The sequence below is a fragment of the Bos indicus genome, chromosome 1, assembly GCF_029378745.1.
Source record: "Bos indicus isolate NIAB-ARS_2022 breed Sahiwal x Tharparkar chromosome 1, NIAB-ARS_B.indTharparkar_mat_pri_1.0, whole genome shotgun sequence".
Classification (NCBI taxonomy): Eukaryota; Metazoa; Chordata; class Mammalia; order Artiodactyla; family Bovidae; genus Bos; species Bos indicus.
The window spans coordinates 154,493,994-154,511,211 of record NC_091760.1 but is presented as its reverse complement, the minus strand read 5'-3'; the positions used below and the strand labels follow the sequence as shown (position 1 = coordinate 154,511,211).

At 44.1% G+C, this 17,218-nt stretch overlaps 1 protein-coding gene and 1 non-coding gene across 16 annotated transcripts in view; one reads left to right on the top strand and one right to left on the bottom strand.

Moving 5' to 3' along the window:
• The window catches only part of TBC1D5 (TBC1 domain family member 5), a 592,732-nt gene that overhangs the window by 493,398 nt on the left and 82,116 nt on the right, over positions 1-17,218 (top strand). The gene's annotated exons all lie outside the window — the stretch shown is intronic.
• LOC139185383 (U6 spliceosomal RNA) lies at positions 6,117-6,223 on the bottom strand. The gene has a single exon (XR_011569014.1). It is a non-coding gene; the product is annotated as a U6 spliceosomal RNA (small nuclear RNA).

The window sequence follows — 17,218 nt, the reverse complement described above, 5'->3', positions numbered from 1 at the left end:
TGCACATTTCTTTTTAAAAATGGGAATTGACATTTCCTTATTCATTCAACTTTTGAGCTCAGGACAACAAATTAACACTCAAATCCTGCTCCAATTTTGTCCTTAAATAACCATAAATTACTTCTATAAATAAAAAATAAGCACATCTAAATTGTGACCAGTCTTCAGAAAGACCCATCTGATTTATTTAGGAATTTGTGACTTCTGAAGTGCCCAATTGAGTATTCATGGAACAGAATTTCATAGTTTTTAACTATTGCAATCTCTTAGAGTAAGAGTAAAATCACATACCTTCTACATTCCAGAACACTCACAGATTTTCTGTTTTGAAAGTGCCACACACAGTTTCTTAAAGTGTGTAGTTTCTCTGCTCTTGCAGAGGTGCTGAAACATCCACATCTGAGCTGGCAGCAGGGCCTCAAGCCACGTGCCTCTTTATCCAGTGGCCCTTTTTACGCAGCTCCACGACTGGAGGTCTTCTAATTTACTTAAGTTGACTGAGTGAGGCCTTGGTAGAGATGGAAGAAGCCAAGCTGGGTTCCAGACCAGCAAGAGCATCCTCCATGCTGATACCCCCAGCTCTCCTCTGCCCTGTGTCACAGCTGCAACAACCTAATTGGCGTCAGTAGTGAAAGATGCCCGAGTTAGAGATCGGGATGTAGGCCCTTCCCAAAAGGCCCCCTGTCTGGATGCCTGCATGGGATCCAGCAGGAAGCCAGGCTCTGCAGACAAACGCTTTCCAGTAAGGGAGCCTCTGCTGGGCTCTGCAGACGTTCCCCACTTTCCGCCACTGGGCTCCAGGTGACGAGGGCGCGGCAGTGTCCTGTCCATTTTTACCCCAAGAATGCCTGGTGCCCAGTGATTCTCCATCTCTTCTCAGAATCAGAGTCTGCCTCCGCTTCAGTTCAGTTCAGTTCAGTCGCTTAGTCACGTCCGACTCTTTGCGACCCCATGAATCGCAGCACGCCAGGCCTCCCTGTCCATCACCAACTCCCAGAGTGCACTCAGACTCACGTCCATCGAGTCAGTGATGCCATCCAGCCATCTCATCCTCTGTCGTCCCCTTCTCCTCCTGCCCCCAGTCCCTCCCAGCATCAGAGTCTTTTCCATTGAGTCAACTCTTCGCATGAGGTGGCCAAAGTACTGGAGTTTCAGCTTTAGCATCATTCCTTCCAAAGAAGTCCCAGGGCTGATCTCCTTCAGAATGTACTGGTTGGATCTCCTTGCAGTCCAAGGGACTCTCAAGAGTCTTCTCCAACACCACAGTTCAGAAACATCAATTCTTCAGCGCTCAGCCTTCTTCACAGTCCAATTCTCACATCCATACATGACCACTGGAAAAACCATAGCCTTGACTAGACAGACGGATCTTTGTTGGCAAAGTAATGTCTCAAGATGCTATCTAGGTTGGTCATAACTTTCCTTCCAAGGAGTAAGCGTCTTTTAATTTAGGAGTCTTCTTCTCAAGGCCTGGCCTACTAAGCACGTCCTCCCAGAAAGCTCAGACCTTCTTCCAACAGTCTTCTTATACTCGAATCCGACTTGCAAGGGCAGGGGCCGCCTCTGCCTGTGTCCCTGTTGTCTCCTCGTTACCTGGCGTGGAGAGTGTGTTCCAACGTGGGTGAAATGAGTGAGCACTTTCTGGCTTCATGTATAGAATAGCCACGCTGATGTCGGGGACAGAGCCCTCGTATTCCCAGGGCCCAGCACGGTGCCTGGCACTGTGTCTAGTACTCAGTAGTTTAATGACTGAATAAATAAATACTGCTTTGAATACCTAAAAGGCATTATAAAATTCTTCTAGCTAATTTCCATATTATATGGTCCACAAGAATTTTTAAATGAGGCTTTATTATATTTACTCTGAAGTATTTTATTGCTAAAATATGGTAAAGAAATAATATGCTAATAATATTTCCCGAGTCATGAAGCCAAGAAGTCCATGGTTATAGTCCATTAGTAGTTAATTGGCTAATCAGAATTTCAAAGGACACTGATTTCTATATAAATGTAATTTTGTGATATTTTTATGCTCAAATAGGAGTTTGTGTTATAAACACTTCTATGTCTGAAATGCTCTTTCTCTTGTATCAAAGAGAGTTGTTAATTCCTAACCAATTTAGGTAAATTGGTAACACTATCTCCTTTTTCGGGCAGAGTAAATAAATCTTTCTCCTTTCTTAAAAAATGTAAGTATAATTTGTACATAAGACACAGATCCTAAGTGTTCAGTCTAATGAGTTTGGATAGCTATGTACACTACCCCTCTGCATGCAGGCTCAGTTGTGTCCAGCCCTCTGCGACTGTGTGGACTGTAGCCTGCCGGGCGCCTCTGTCCATGGGATTCTCAGGCAGGAATACTGGGGTGCCTGCCATTTCCCCCTCCAGGGGATCTCCCCGACCCATGTCTTTTAACCACCATCTAAGACAGCATATCTGGAGTGAACATTCCTGTCACCTAGAGTCCCCCCCGGTCCCGTTACGGTCATACCCAACTCCTCATCCCGAAGCAACCACTTTTGATTTCTGCTCCCTTGTTTTGAGAGTTTCCCCTTTTCTTGGTCTTGCCATGAATAGAGACACATAGTATGCACTTTTTTTCATTCAGATTAGTGTGCTTGCACTTCGTGCATATTGTTTTACGTATACCAGTAGTTTCCTTCTCTTCTTGGGCTGTATTCCACTATATGATGTACCACAAATTGTTTATTCTGTTATTGATGGATAGGGGGTTATTTCCAGATGTGGAGCGTTCTGAGCAGGACTGCTATGAACGTTCTTGTACAAGTGTTTTGATGTTTTCATTTGTTATTGTTGGTTTTGGTGGATATATGTTTATGTTTCCCTTGGATAAACACTTAGAAATTAAATTACTCAGGCTCGGTTGCTAAAGAATCTGCCTGCAATTCTGGGAGACCTGGGTTTGATCCCTGGGTTGGGAAGATCCCCTGGAGAAGGAAATGGCAACCCATTCTAGTACTCCTGCCTGGAGAATCCCATGGACAGAGGAGCTCGGCGGGCTGCAGTCCATGGGGTCACACAGAGTTGGACACGACTGAAGCGACTTAGCATGCATAGGATGGATGTATGTTTAACTTTATAAGAAACTGAGAACTGTTTCACCAAGTAGTTATACCTTTCTTCATGCTCACCAGCAATATTTGGGAGCTTTAACTGCTCTTCATATTCGCCAGCATTTGCTACTGTCAGTCTTTCTGATTTTGTCTATTGTAGTTGGTATGAAACGGTATCTCATTGTGTTTTAATTTACATTTTCCTGAGCGTCTTTTCATAGCATGTTGGTGATTCCTTTTTGGACTGTCCCAGTTGTCTGCCTGTCTTTAATGGGTTGTTTGTCTTTTTTATTCTTGATTTGTGAGGATTCTGTATATGTTTTGGGTAGGAGCCTTTGTCTGATAAATGTACTGCAGATATTATCCCCCAGCGTGGAGCTTGCGTGTTCGTTTTCTTAATGATGCCTTTTAATGAGCAGAAAACTTTCATTTCAGTGACATTTCTTCTTTCAGTTTTTTTCCTTTATGGCTGGTGCATTTTGTTTTCTTATCTATGAAATCTCCTAAGATCCATCTAAGTCTCCTTTGTTCAGGATCCTGAAGACCATGCTTGGCTTCACTGGTTCACTTGAAGGACTCACAGAATTCAGAAAAGCTGCTATACCCACGTTTATAGTGTATTATGGCAAAAGGACACGGATTAAAATCAAGAAAGGAAAAAAGCTTGTGTTGTTGACTGAAAATGAGCAGCCTAGAAAGTTGAGAGTCGTGTTTTACTTGGCAGACTTTCTGAGGACTTCAAGTCCAAGACAGGACTATCAGCTTGCTCCGAGGGCCTGACCCAAAGGCGCAGTGGGAAGCCAGGTTACACAGGAGTTTGTGCAGCGAAGGCTGGGTAGTCAGCATTGAAAGATGGCTGTTAATTAAAGGAAACCAAGGGTCTCACGTGAAGGGGCGTAGTGCTTTCTGCGTGCGCTCGCCGCAGTCCCCCCTTGGACCTGCGCCTCGCTGTCTGGGGCCCTCGGGTGCGCCACTCGGCGGCTGCAGCGGCGGGCGGCTGGTCGGGGCCTCCGGTGCCCACTCGGAGTCCCTCAGCGCTCACGGGCAGAGAGGCTGTGACGTGACGGCCTGAGGGCCTCCGGTGCCCACGCGGAGCCCCTCAGCGCTCACGGGCAGGGAGGCTGTGGCGTGACGGCCTGAGGGCCTGCGGTGCCCACGCGGAGTCCCTCAGCGCTCACGGGCAGGGAGGCTGTGGCATGACGGCCTGAGGGCCTGCGGTGCCCACACGGAGTCCCTCAGCGCTCACGGGCAGGGAGGCTGTGGCATGACGGCCTGAGGGCCTGCGGTGCCCATGTGGAGTCCCTCAGCGCTCACGGGCAGGGAGGCTGTGGCGTGACGGCCTGAGGGCAGCGGCGCCTGGTTTACAGATGCGCAGGCAGCAGTGTAAGTCGCAGTCCAGGAGGGGCCAGGTGTGAGTTTCCCCTCAGTGGAGTGCTTAAGTCCGCCTGGTCCTTGCAGGGCTGCGCGCAGGAAGTGCTGCCTCGGGACGTTCCCCAGCACTTGGTCCCCTCGGGGTTCTGTTGGAGGTCAGTCGTGCAGGCAGGGAGCAGCCCTGTGGTGACATTAGCTGTCTGTCTCTAGGCCCCTGGTCAGATGGAGGCCGTGTGGCAGGGCCCAGGAGGAAACAGAAACAGACTTTTAGCCTGATTCCCATTGTTAGTGCGCACTGCTTGCTGTGGTTCAAGGTCCCGGGTCTACAAAGACAGGGTTATCAGACAGACATTCCAAGGGCTAGAGGTTCCCTCCCACTTGTCCCTGCAGGGCGGGTCCTGAACTGCAGTGTGCAGGCTTTGGGGAGCCCAGGCACGATGAGTTAACCCTGAAAGTTCCAGAGGTACTCTGTACTCTTCTCAAAACTGGTGTGGTGCTAACAGTTGTATTAGATCTGTGGTCCGTGTCAAATCAGAGTGTGTGGGGAGAGGTAAAAACCGAGGTCCGTGCTTTTCGATACAAGTATCCAGCGGTTGGATACCAGTTATGTGAAATCCTCTCCTTTCTTCATTGAATTAAACTGGGTCCCTGGCTGAGAATCCATTGACCATGAAGATACAAGTCTGTTTCTGGGCACGCTCTGCTTTCGCTAGTACCACACTTGCTTCATTATGTGGCGTCACAGCAAGTCTTGATTTTCTTTTTTTTATTATTTTGGCTATTCTTGGTTCTCTGCATTTCCATATAAATTGTAGAATCTACATGTCAATTTCTCTAAAAATTATTGGGATTTGATTGGAATTACATTGAATCTGTAGATCAGTTTGGAAAGAACCGAAACTTTAGTAGATCCATGACCATGGACTGTCTCTTCATTCAGTCTTCACATTCTCTCCATTCTGTTGCATAGTTTTTAAGAGTGCAGGTCTTATAGGTTGTTTTCCATTTGAGAGAAAATAAGCTCCTCTGTTCTCCTGCGTGTAGCCGCCCCTGCCTGGGACTGCACTTTGTCTGTTCTCCTGCGTGTAGCCGCCCCTGCCTGGGGCTGCACTTTGTCTGTTTTCCTGCGTGTAGCCACCCCTGCCTGGGACTGCACTTTGTCTGTTCTGCGTGTAGCCTGCCCCTGCCTGGGGCTGCACTTTGTCTGTTCTCCTGCGTGTAGCCACCCCTGCCTGGGACTGCACTTTGTCTGTTCTGCGTGTAGCCTGCCCCTGCCTGGGGCTGTACTTTGTCTGTTTTCCTGCGTGTAGCCTGCCCCTGCCTGGGGCTGCACTTTGTTTTGGCTGCACTGGACGCTTGTTGCCTTGGGAGCCTCCTCTAGTTGCATTGAGCAGGGCTGCTCTTGGCTGTGGCGCGAGGGCTTCTGGCGCACTGGCCGCTCTTGCTGGGGAGCACAGGCACTGGGCGCGGGCCGCAGTTGCTGCGTGCAGACTCCAGAGCGCGCCTCAGTGGTGTGACGCACGGCCTAGGCGCTCCCCAGCACGTGGAATCTTCCCAGACCCGCCTGAACCCTTGTCCCCTGCATCAGCTGGCATGTTCTTATCCACTGCACCACCAGGGACGTCCAGGCTGCACTTTTTTTTTATTTTTTATTTTATTTTATTTTTTTTTTTAAATATGGAACGCTTCACGAATTTGCGTGTCATCCTTGCGCAGGGGCCATGCTAATCTTCTCTGTATCGTTCCAATTTTAGTATATGTGCTGCCGAAGCGAGCACTGCACTTTTTTTTTTAATGTAACTTTTTTCTTGGAATTTTACATGGCTTCATACATTTGTTTATATTTATTGACTCCCTTTCATTAAAACTTGAAGGAAAGTTTCTTAAAACGTACCTTTTTTCCTTAGAACTCTTAAAAGTTGATTATTGATATATGTTTAAGTATAGCTGCATGTGATTTTTTTTCAAGTGTGAAGATACGTAGTGACTCTCAGAGAAGGTAGACAGGAGACAGGGCAAAGCTCCCCAACAGGTGGCAGCTCAAGATCGTATCCTCTTCCGTTCTGCTGTGTTTCCCTAGACCAGAAACTCCTGTGGGCCATGGTTCACGGGAGAGATTTGTATCCCTCTCAGACACTGGGTCAGAATATAAATTAGTTGAAAATGACTGTCCTGGAATAGAAACCTCGAATTTCATCCCTGCAGATAGGTCTTAGGGAGTTATCTCATGATTTTTATATAACCACGGTCTATGCACAATTGCTAATTTATTTGTTACATTAAATATTCTCAATTATATTCAGACCCAGTTAGCTGAGCCCCACAGTCTAGCTTATGTCCACCCTCTTACGGGGTCAACTTTTCTGGCCCTGACAAGCACTTCTTTTGCTTCCCATCACAGTAACAAGGACTTACATGCCACACGCAAAATAATCGTCATCTGTACAGCTGAAAGGAAACATGTTTCACCTGAAAGTCAGATTCCTAAGGAATGAGTAATAGCAAGCTAATTTTTATCATGTAGTTTTTATAAAGACCTATAAAATCTTGAGTTTCATGGTATATGGAGAGAGTTCATTTTCTGAGATAGCAGAAACCTCAAGATATGGCAAACAAATTAGAATTAAGTATAGATGTCCTTCATTGAAGCAAGTTTGATACACTCAACATTAAAGGTAAAGAATTAAGAAAGTTGGAAACTACTTTGTTTTATAGAATTTGAAACCTTTAACTTAGAGAATTTATGAGTACATCCTAAACGTTAGCTCAAATGTTAGAATCATCTTGAAAAGTATTATTTTTCAACCATGAAAACTGTTTTAAATATTTAAATAAAAAGTAGATGTATATAATAAGCATGAAAGAAGTAAATAAGAATCATAATCCTGGGTAGGTCAACAACGGCAGGCTAGGAAATTATAGAGATGCAAAGAGAGTATCATTTCTATCCTAAAGCCAAAATCATGTGTTTATATTTACTTTTTCCAACAACTTGCACTTAAGGTAATTTTAAACTAAGTTATATATTTTTTTTGATGGAAAAAAGTGTGGGTAGAATGAGATGAGAAAATGATAGAAAGGAGATTTTGATGGAAGGAAAGGAAAAGAAGGGAGAAAAGTCTCAGTGGAAAGGTGATCCTAGAGGTGGAAGGAAGGGCAAAAAGAATGGAGACCGAGGGTGGAAACAGGAGGCAGGGCAGCCAGGGAGGCCTCCGAGCTCGAGTTGGGTCCGGTCACCATCCCACAAGGGCCCTCGCCTTGCGTCTTGGCAGGATAGTGACTGCGATGTAGGGGGCGGCTGGCCCAGCCCAGCACCTGCCGTCAACAGAGGCAGAAGGGGCTCTCCTTGAACTCTGCCTCTCGCCCCGGCCAGCAAGCCTCCTTGTCTGAACACGATTTCCTAAGCTCTGCTTAGACAGTTCCAGAAATGGAGTGCTTACATTTTAAGTGGAGCCTGTTAAATCATTAGGAAGGATTTCCTGGGTCATAGCCCTCTGTCTCCTGTGACTTTCTGTAACTTTTGTACCTCGTCTCGTTTTCAAAGCCGCGTACAGAAGCGCTGCTTTTGCTCCCGGCAGCTCTCCTCTGTCGGTGGACTTGTGCCCCGGCCTCGTTAGCCGTTCCTCTTCCGTCATAATCGGCGTGTCTCCCTACTGTTCTGCTCCGTTTTATAGACAAAACTCAATTCTGCCAGAAATTCATGCATCACCAAAACTGTGTGCCATACTTGTCCAGTTACCTCCTACAGCACAGACACTCACCTATTCCTAGTCATATACTTCATTTACCAGCAAATAGTAATATGTTTACTATCAGAAGCAATTTATACATACAAATACCACATTTACTTTTGAGGGATGTTTTACAGGGTACAGAATTCTACGTCGCTGGTTTTTTCTCTAAACATTTTATTCACCGCACTCTCTCCTGCATGCATGGTTTCTGAGGAGAATTTGAATGTGGTTTTTATTTTTGTTCCTTTATATGTAAGCTGTTTTTTCCCCCTCTGGCTTTTTTCAGGTTTTTTTTTTTTTTTCCTGTGATTTTCTGTAGTTTAAAAATGATATGACTAAGTATAATTTTTTTGGCATTTCTATTGCTTGATGTTCTCTGAGCTTTCTGGATCTTTGGTTGGTTGTCTGACATTACTTTGGGAACACTCATAGCCATTGTTGTTTCAAATGCTTCTTCTCTCCCTTTCTTTTTTCTCCTTCTGCTGTTCCCAGTGTGTGGCTGTTAGACCATTTACAGTTGTCCTCCAGTTCTTGGATATTCTCTTCTGCTTTTTCTGTCTTTTTTCTATTTGCTTTTCAATTTGGAGAGTTTCTATTGAAATGTCCTCAACCTCAGAGATTCTTTCCTCAGCCATGTCCATCAATAATAAGCCCATCTAAGACATTCTTAATGTTACAGTATTTTTTATCTCTATCATTTCTTTTTTTTTCTTTAGAATTTCCTCCTGTCTGCTTATATTTCCTATTTGTTCTTGCCTGCTGTCTACTTTACTCATTAGAGTTCTTAACATTTTAATCACCGTCCCTGGTGGCTCAGACGGTAAAGCTTCTGCCTACAGTGCAGGAGACCCGGGTTCAATCCCTGGGTTGGGAAGATCTCCTGAAGAAGGAAATGGCAGCCCACTCCATTATTCTTGCCTGGAAAATCCCTTGGATGGAAGAACCTGGTAGGCTATAGTCCATGGGGTCGCAAAGAGACATTTTAATCATAGTTATTTTAAATTTCCAGTCTGATCATTTGATCGTTCCAGTATCCCTGCTATATCTGAGTCTGGTTCTGATGCTTTGCTTGCTCTCTCTTCGAACTATGGTTTTTTGCTTCTTGCTTTTTGAGTGAATCTTTTCTTTATTTATTTTGGATACTTGAGCATGTTGTACTGGGTAAAAGAACTCCAAAAATAGGCCTTTAGTAATGTGATAAGATGTGGAGGAGAGAGGAAGCATTCTGTACTCCTATGGTTAATTCAGTTCAGTCGCTCAGTCGTGTCCGACTCTTTGCGACCCCATGGACTGCAGCATGCCAGGCCTCCCTGTCCATCACCAACTCCTGGAGCTTACTCAAACTCATGTCCATTGAGTCGGTGATGCCATCCAACCATCGTCATCCTCTGTCATCCCCTTCTCCTCCCACCTTCAATCTTTACCAGCATCAGGGTCTTTTCCAGTGAGTCAGCTCTTCGCATCAAGTGGCCAAAGTATTGGAGTTTCAGCTTCAGCATCAGTCCTTCCAATGAATATTCAGGACTGATTTCCTTTAGGATTGACTGGTTTGATCTCCTCGCAGTCCAAGGGACTCTCAAGAGTCTTCTCCAACACCACACTTCAAAAGCATCAGTTCTTTAGCACTCAGCTTTCTTTATAGTCCAGCTCTCACATCCATACATGACTACTGTAAAAAACGTAGCTTTGACTAGACGGACCTTTGTCGGCAAAATGATGTCTCTGCTTTTTAGTATGCTGTGCTATGAGTAGGTCTCAGTCCTGTAGTGAGCCAGGGCCTCTGGGCTCTGAATTTAACACATGACACCTTAGGGTAGGACAGGAAGGCTGGAGAGGGCTAGGATTAGGTACTTCCCTTCCCCCAGGTCAGTTAGACTCTGAACAATTCCCAGCAGGTTAGACTCTGATTCAGTGTTTCTCCTGAGGGCAGACCATTGAGAACAACATGCTCTGGTGTATTTCAGACAGTTCCTTTCCCTCTACCCCTGTCCGAGCACACTTTCTCATGAGAGCCTGGCAGAAGTCCAGGATGTAAAGCTGACGTAAGTCTAGGTTGGCCACTGAGCCTGTGACTGGGTCCCCCTTGGAGATTGTAACTTCCGGGTTTGTCCATACAGAGCCTCTAGCAGTTCAGCTGCAGTTCCAGCTTCCTGTCCCAGCGCTGGTTCCTGTGGGTTTCCGCTCTGGGAGGTCATGATGCTCTGTATTCACCTGTCACTCTCTCCAATCTGGGAGTAGCAGTTTGCCCTTTGACCTCACTTCTTTTAAAGAGCTATGAAAAAGTTGATTTTTTTTTTTTTTTTTTTTTCAGTTTGTTCAACTTTTTATTTGTTGTTAGGACAGAGTAGAAACTTCCAAAATTCTTACATGCTGGACTGGAAACTAGAAGTTCACTTGCCTAGAATTAATGCAGCCCCAGAATTTTATTTTTCTCCAACATCAGCATAGGCTCAGATCAACCTTGGGGACCAGACCAAAGCATTCACGCTTGGGAGTTTGGTTGTTTTTTGTTTTGTTTTAATATGAATTAGTGTTAATCCACACCTCACTATTCTATGTATAGTGTGCAGTTGTAAAACATTTTAACCTAAGTGCATACGCTTTTTTTAATCTCCATTAAATTTTATCTCTCACTTATTTCTCATGCTGCCCAGTTGAGAGTATTTTAAACTTTGATTGCTTTATCTGATACAGTGGGCGGCTCTGCAGCTTTTGTCTCACATTCACAAGCACATGTTCTCTTTCTTCAAGTCATGAAACTCGAGGGTTTTCTGTCCAAAAGCAGCACAGTGTCATACACCTCAGACCCCTTGGTTTAAAGATGAGGAAGTGAAGGCCCAGACAACAGGCAAAGTGACTCTTCCCAAATTACATGACCTTCAATTTAAAAAAAGCACTGGTGAACAGGTCTCTGAATTGTCTGAGGAGTGCCAGAAGATTCAGCAGTGCACACGAGATGCAGTTGTTCAGGTACAACTAAGTGTGTATTGTACTCACTGACACCTTGATAAAATCTAATAGAGGTCAGCACTTCAAACGAGAAATAAAGTTGTCTTATTTTTTAAATTAATTTTTATTGGAGTATAGTTGCTTTACAATATTGTGTTAGTTTCTGCTGTACAACAAAGTGAATCAGTTATATGTACCCCCTCTTTTAAGATTCCGCTCTCCGTTAGGTCAGCACAGGGCACTGAGCAGCGTTCCTGTGCTCCACAGCCGGTCTCTATTCGTTATCTGTTTTATACATAGGAGTGTGTATGTGGGCTTCCCAAGTGTCTCCGTGGGTAAAGGCTCTGCCTGCAGTGCAGGAGGAGCAGAAGACACCCACTCCAGTACTCTTGCCTGGAGAATCCCATGGACAGAAGAGCCCGGCAGGCTGCAGTCATTGGGTGGCAAAGAGTCGCTCACAACAGAAGCAGCCCAGCACACACGCATGCACTCAGCGTATTTGTATCAGTCCCAGTCTCCCGGTTCATCCCACCTCCCCTTCCCCGCCTGGTATCCCTAAGCTTGTTCTCTATGTCTGTGGCTCTGTTTCTGCTTTGCAAATAAGTTCACCTGTATCACTTTTCTGGATTCCACACGTAAGTCATGTTATGCAATGTTTTCTCTTTATGACTTACTTCACTCGGTATGACAGACTGTAGGTCTGTCTGGGCGAATGGCACAGTTTTGGTCCTCTTTATGACTGAGTAATATCCCACTGTACATATGTATCCACCTCTTCTTTATCTGTTGATGGACATTCAGGTTGCTCCCGTGTCCTGGCTGTTCTAAATCGTGCTGCTGTGAAATTGGGGTACATGTATCATTTTGAATTATGATATTCTCTGGTTACATGCCCAGGAATGGGATTGCTGGATCATATGGTAGTTCTGTTAGTTTTTTGATGAACCTCCAAACTGTTCTCCATAGTGGCTGTACCAATTTGCATTCCCACCAACAGTGTAGAATTCCCTTTTCTTCCCGCCTTCTCTGACATTTGTTGTTTGTAGACTTTTTGACGACCGCCGTTCTGACCAGTATGAGGTGGCTCCTCACTGTAGCTTTGATCTTCACTTTTCTAATGACTGGTGGTAGTGAGCACCCTTTCAGGTGTGTGCTGGCCTTCTGTGTGTCTTCTCTGGTGAAATGTCTGTTTGGGTCACTGGCCCGTATATTGATTGGGTTGTTTGCTTTTGATATAGAGCTACGTGAGCTATTTATATATTTTGGAGATGACTTTGTCAGTTACTTTGTTTACATCTATTTTCTTCCATTCTAAGGGTTCTCTTCTTGTCTTGTTTATAATTTCCTTTGCTGTTCAAAAGCTTTTTTAAGTTTAATTATGTCCCATTTGTTTATTTTTGTTTTTCATTACTTTTTGAGGTGGGTCAAAAAAGATTTTGCTGCCATTTATGTCAACTTGAAAGGCAAAGGAGAAAGGGAAAGATATACCCAACTGAATGCAAAGTTCCAAACAATAACAAGGACAGATATGAAAGGCTTCTTAAATGAACAATGCAAAGAATTAGAGGAAAATAATAGAATGGGAAAGATTAGAGATTTCTTCAAGAAAATTAGAGATACCAAGGAAACATTTCATGCAAAGATGGGCTCAAGAAAGTACAGAAACAGTAAGAACCTAACAGAAACAGAAGATATTGAGAAGAGGGGGCAACAATACACAGAAGAACTGTACCAAAAAAGTCTTAATGACCCAGATAGCCATGATGGTGTGGTCATTCACCTAGAACCAGACATCCTGTAGTATGAAGTCAAGTGGACCTTAGGAAGCATTACTACAAACAGAGGTAGTGGAAGTGATGGAACTCCAGTTGAGCTATTTCAAATCCTAAAAAATGATGTTGTGAAAGTGTTGCACTGAGTATGCCAACAAACTTGGAAAACTCAGCAGTGGCCCCAGGACTGGAAAAGGTCAGTTTTCATTCCAATCCCAAAGAAGGGCAATGCCAAAGAATGTTCAAACTACCATACAGTTTCACTCATTTTACATGTTAGCTGGCAAGGTAATGATCGACATTCTTCAGAACTTCCAGATGTACCAGCTGGGTTTAGAAAAGGCAGAGGAACCAGAGATGGAATTGCCAACATCCATTGAATCATAGAAAAAGCAAGGGAATTCCAGAAAAACATCTACTTCTGCTTTATTGACAATGCTAAACCCTTTGACTGTGTGGATCACAGCAAACTGGAAAATTCTTACAGAAATGGAAATACCAGACCACTTTACCTGCTTTCTGAGAAGCCTGTATGCAGGTCAGAAAGCAACAGTTAGAACTGGACATAGAACAACAGACTGGTTCAAAATTGGGAAAGGAGTATAACAAAACTATATATTGTCACCCTGCTTATTTAACTTCTATGCAGAGCACATCATGCGAAATCCTGAGCTGGATGAATCACAAGCTGGAATCAAGATTGCTGGGAGAAATACCAACAACCTGAGATACGCAGATGACACCACTCTAGTGGCAGAAAGTGAAGAGGAACTAAAGAGCCTCTTAATGAAGATGAAAGAGGAGAGTGAAAAAGCTGGCTTAAAACTCTACATTCAAAAAACTAAGATCATGGCATCTGGTCCCATCAGTTCATGGCAAATAGATAGGGAAACAATGGAAACAGTGGCTGACTTTATTTTGGGGGGCTCCAAAATCACTGTAGACAGTGACTGCAGCCATGAAATTAAGATGCTTGCTCCCTGGAAGGAAAGTTATGACTAACCTAGGCAGCATATTAAAAAGCAGAGACGTTACTCTGTCAACAAAGGTCCGTCTAGTCATGACCAGTGGTCATGTGTGGATGTGAGAGTTGGACTGTAAAGAAAGCTGAGCACCGAAGAATTGATGCTTTTGAAGTGTGGTGTTGGAGAAGACTCTTGAGAGTCTCTTGGACTGCAAGGAGATCCAACCAGTCCATCCTAAAGGAGATCAGTCTTGGGTGTTCATTGGAAGGACTGACGCTGAAACTGAAACTCCAATACTTTGACCACCTCATGCAAAGAGTTGACTCTTTGGAAAAGACCCTGATGCTGGGAAAGATTGAGGGCAGGAGGAGAAGGGGAGGACAGAGGATAAGATGGTTGGATGGCATCACCAATTCAATGGACATGTGTTTGGGTGGACTCCAGGAGTTGGTGATGGACAGGGAGGCCTGATGTGCTGTGGTTCATGGAGTCGGAAAGAGTCGGACAGGACTGAGTGACTGAACTGAACTGAACTGAACTGAACCTGATGCAAAGAGCTGACTGATGCAAAAATTCTCTGATTCTGGGAAAATTTTAAATCAGGAAGAGAAGAGGGCAAAAGAATATGAGTTTGTTGGATGATATTACTGACTCAGTGGCCATGAGTTTGAGTAACCTCCAGGAGATAGTAAGGACAGGGAAGCTTGGCATGCTGCAGTCTGTGGGTCACAAAGAGTCAGACAAGACTTAGCGACTGAACAACAACAAATGTCAGATAGTCTTCTGCCTGTGTTTTCCTCTAAGAGGTTTGTTGTGTCTGGCCTTACATTTAGGTCTGTGATCCATTTTGAGTTTGTTTTTGTGTATGATGTTAGGGAGTGTTTTAATTTCACTTTTTACGTAATGCTGACCAGTTTTCTCAGCACCACTTATTGAAGAGACTTATCTTTTCTTCATTGTATATCCCTGCCTCTTTTGTCAAAGATTAGGTGAACATGGGTGTCTGAGTTTATCTCTGGACTTTCTCTCCTGTTCCATTGATCTATATTTCTGTTTTTGTATGAGTGCCATACTGTCTTGATTACTGTATTTATGTAGTATAGTCTGAAGTCAGAGCCTGATTCCTCCAGCTCCATTTTTCTTTGTCAAGATTGCTTTGGCTATTTGAAATCTTTTGTATTTCCATACAAATTATACAGTTTTTTGTTCTAATTCTGTGGATATTTCTGTTGGTGATGTGAGAGGGATTGCACTGAATCTGTAGATTGCTTTCGATGGTATCCTGGCTTCCACAGTGTTGATTCTTCCAGTCCACGAACACGGTGTATCTCTCCCCATTTGCTTGTGTCGTCTTCGATTTCTTACATCAGTATCATACAGTTTTCCGTGTACAGGTTTTTGCCTCCTTAGATAGGTTTGTTTGTAGGTGTTTCATTCTTTCTGTTGCAGTGGTAAACGGGGTTGTTTCCTTAATTTGTCTTTCAGATCTTTCATTGTCAGTGTATAGGCCTGCAAGAGATTTCTGTGCATTGGTTTCGCATCCTGCTGCTTTGCCAGAGTTGTCGTTTAACTCCAGTCATTTTCTGGTGGCAAGTTTAGGGTTGTCTCTGTGTCGTACATATCACGTCATCTGTAGACAGTGGTAGTTTTACTTCTTTTCCAATATGAATTCTTTTTGTTTCCTTTTCTTCTCTGATTTCTGTGGCAAGGACTTCCAAAACTATGCTGAATAAGAATGGCAAGAGTGGACAATGTTGTCTCAGAGGAAACGCCGTTTGTCACCGTTGAGAAGGATGTTTGCTGTGGGCTTGTGGTTTATGGCCTTTATTATGTTGAGGTAGGGTCCCCCCATCGGAGAAGGCAATGGCACCCCACTCCAGTACTCTTCCTGGAAAATCCCATGAACAGAGGAGCCTGGTAGGCTGCAGTCCATGAGGTCGCTAAGAGTCGGACACAACTGAGCAACTTCACTTTCACTTTTCACTTTCATGCATCGGAGAAGGAAATGGCAACCCACTCCAGTGTTCTTGCCTGGAGAATCCCAGGGACAGGGGAGCCTGGTGGGCTGCCGTCTCTGGGGTCCCACAGAGTCGGACACGACTGAAGCGACTTAGCAGCAGCAGCAGCAGCAGGGTCCCTCCATGCCTGCTTTCTGGAGAGTTTTTATCATAAATCAGTGTTTAATTTTGCCAAAAGCTTTTCCTGAATCTATTGAGATGATCAGATGGCTGTTACTCTTCAGTCTGTTGCCATGGTGTCCTATGCTGATTGGTTTGCGTGTATTGAAGAATACTTGCACCCTATTTGATCATGGTGTATGGTCCTCTTAATGTGTTGTTGGATTCTGTGTGCTCATATTTTGTTGAGGATTTTTGCACCTATATTCATCAATGATACCGTCCTGTAATTTTCTATTTTTTGATATCTTTGTCTGGTTTTAGTATCACAGTGATGGTGGCCTCATAGAATGAGCTTGAAAGTGTTCCTCTCCCTGCAATTTTGGAAGAGTTTGAGAAGGATGATGTTAGCTTTTCTCTAAATGTTTGATAGAATTCACCTGTGAAGCCATCTGGTTTGGGACTTATGTTTGTTGAAAGATTTTTAATCACAGTTTCAATTTCATTGCTTGTGATTGGTCTGTTCATATTTTCTGTTTCTTCCTGGTTCAGTCTTGAAAGGTTTTACCTTTCTAAGAATTTGTCCATTTCTTCCAAGTTGTCCATTTTATTGGTATGCTGCTGCTGCTGCTGCTGCTAAGTCGCTTCAGTCATGTCCGACTCTGTGCGACCCCATAGATGGCACCAGGCTCCGCCGTCCCTGGGATTCTCCAGGCAAGAACACTGGAGTGGGTTGCCATTTCCTTCTCCATTGCATGAAAGTGAAAAGTGAAAGTGAAGTCGCTCAGTCGTGCCCGACTCTTAGCAACCCCATGGACTGCAGCCCACCAGGCTCCTCCATCCATGGGATTTTCCAGGCAAGAGTACTGGAGTGGGGTGCCATTGCCTTCTCCGTTATTGGTATGCAGGTGCTTGTAATAGTCTCTTATGATCCTTTGTATTTCTGCGGTAACAATTGTAACTTCTCCCTTTTCATTTCTAGTTTTATTGATCTGAGTCCTCTCCCTTTTTTTCTTGAGGAATCTGGCTAAAGGTTTATCAATTTTTTTCAGTCTTCCCAAAGAAACAGCTTTTAGTTTCATTGATCTTAAGAAATAAAGTTTTCTTAGAACAACTTGTTTTTAGTGAACCAGACGGGCTACTTATAATAAATTTAACCATTTCCAAGTAATTAGTAAAAATATTTGTATAAAGCAGCTTATTTAAGTTTGGTTTCCACAATTCCTTTGAAAAAAT